Source organism: Tupaia chinensis, unplaced genomic scaffold (assembly GCF_000334495.1).
Source record: "Tupaia chinensis unplaced genomic scaffold, TupChi_1.0 Scaffold143564_1, whole genome shotgun sequence".
NCBI classification, from domain to species: domain Eukaryota; kingdom Metazoa; phylum Chordata; class Mammalia; order Scandentia; family Tupaiidae; genus Tupaia; species Tupaia belangeri.
In genome coordinates this window covers 1,716-4,346 of record NW_006203409.1, presented here as the reverse complement: position 1 = coordinate 4,346, position 2,631 = coordinate 1,716, and positions in this window count along the sequence as shown.

Below are 2,631 nucleotides of genomic sequence, written 5' to 3'. Positions count from 1 at the left end.
AAAAAAAAAAAAAAGATTCTTCATCATGACCAGGTAGGCCTTATTCCAGAGATGCAAGGGTGGTTCAGCATACACAAGACCATGAACATAATACACCATATTAACAGAAAGAAAGATAAAAATGATATGATCATTTCAACCAATGCAGAGAAAGCACTCAACAAAATACAACATTCATTCATGATTAAGACTCAATAAAATTGGCACAGAATGGTCATTTCTCAACACAATGAAATCCTTATGTGAAAAACCTATAGCTAACATTACACTGAATGGGGAAAAGTTAAAAGCTTTTTTATTTGTGGACTCTCAATTCCATTTTATTGATTGCAACATCTAACTTTATGTCAATACCATGTTCTTGATTAGTGTAGCTTTGTACTAAGTTTTGAAATTAGGAAGTGTGAGTTGCCAATGTTACTTTAATTTTAAAAATTATTTTACCTAGAGTATGTCCCTTGCATTTTTATGTCAATTTGAGGATCAGCTTGTCAATGTCTTTAAAGAGACAGCTGGTACCATAGCCACAAAATGTATAAGATACGTAGGGGTAAACCTAATTAAGGAAGTCAAAGTTTTTCATCAAGAAAAGTATGAAAATCTTAAAAAAGAAATTGAAAGTGACATAAAAAAGTAGAAGGATATCCCATGTTTCTGGATTTGAAGAATTAATATAATCAAAATGGCAATTCTACCCAAATGAATCTACATATTTAACACAATTTCAATCAAATTGCCAGAGACATTCTTTGTGGATCTAGAAAAGTCAATCACAGATTTGGAATTATAAAGGATCTTGTATTGCCAAAGCAATTCTGTGAAAGAAGAGTGGAATGGGTGGCATCTTACTCCCTGATCCCAAAATATACTATAAAGCTGTGATTATCAAAACAGTGTGATACAGACACAAAAACAGACAGGTTGACCAATAAAATAGAATAGAGACCCCCAAAAATAAACCCCAAAACTTACAGCCAATTGACTTTTGACAAAGGATACCTGTCAATTCAGTGGGTAAAGGAAAATCTCTTTAGAAAATGGTGCTGAAAAAACTGGGTGTATATCTACAGAAAGATGAAACTGGATCCCCATCTTTCAACTTTAACAAAAATCAACTCAAAATAGTTAAAGGTCTGAACCTAAGACCTCAAACTATAAAACTACTGGTGTAAAACACTGGGGAAACTCTGGGAGATATTGAGGTAGCCAAAGACTTTTTAAATAAGACTCCTAATGCACAGGTATTAATCACCACAGTAGACAAATGGGATTATATCAAATTGAGAAGTTTCTGCACAGCTAAGGACACAACAACAAGCATGAATCTACAACCTTCAGAATGAAAGAATATTTCTGTGGGACCAGCAGTTAGCTTAATGGCTATGTTGCTGAACTCCCATGTAGTCAACCGTGGTTCACGTCCCGGACCCTGTGGGTTAAGACTCATGCTGGGCACATGTGCTTGCATGCCCAGGATCCTGAGAGGAGAACGGAGGAGAAGGGACTGTGGCATGGCCATCCCCCCTGGGGGGTGATTTCTCACTCTGTCTCTCTGTCTCTCTCTCTCTGTCTGGTGAGTGCACACGCCCTATAGCAAAAACCTCTCAAAAAAAAAATGAAAGAATAATTTTGTAAACTGTGCCTCAGATAAGGGTCTGATAACCAGAATACATAGAGAACTCCAGTGACTTACCCCCAAAAAAATGATTAGTCCAATTAAAAGATGAGAAAATGAGCTAAACAAAAAACTCTCTAAGGAAGACATATGAGCAGCCAGAACACATATGAGGAAGTGCTCAACATCCCTCATCATAAGGGAGATGCAGATGAAAACCACAATGAGATACCACCTAACCCCTGTCACAATGGTGAAAATTCAAAATACAAAAAAAATTATTAAGTATTAATGGGGTTGTGGTGAAAGGGGTACTCTCCTACACTGTTGGTGGGAATCTAAATTAGAAAAGAATATGGGGGTTCCTCAAATAAAACTAAAATATGATCCAGCAATCCCACTCCTGGGTATCTACTCAAAGGACAGGAGAATGCTTAGTTGGAAAAGAGCTTCCACATCAATGTTTATTGTGGCATTATTCATGATTGCTAAGACATAGAACCAATCTAAATGTCCATGAACAGATGAATGGATTGATAAAGTGTGGCACATATACTCTATGGAATACCATTCAACTATAAAAAAACAACAAGGCCATGACATTTGATAGAAAGTGGTTGAATATGGATGATTTATTGCTAAGTAAAACAAGTCTGACTATGAAAGAAATATATTGTATGTCACCGCTTCATATATACTGACTATCCACACTTTATAGTAGAGACAGAAAGATTGCAGGGCATAAAAGCAGTGAAAATAGTTATAGACATTGGAGACAATGTAGAAGGAGGGTGGGAGAAGGGAAGGGTATAGGAAAGGAAAGCAGAGAGAGAAAAAAGAGAAGTAAGACATTTGTGGGACACAGAAATGTTGATAACGTGTATAGTACTCTCAACTGGTCTGATATAAGATGTTTTTCATGTTAAGCGAATTCTCTCTTTATGAGCAAAATGATGTATAGTGATTGCATGTTTAAAAAAAAAAGAAGACAGACTGTCCTTTCCCCTGCAGCAGGC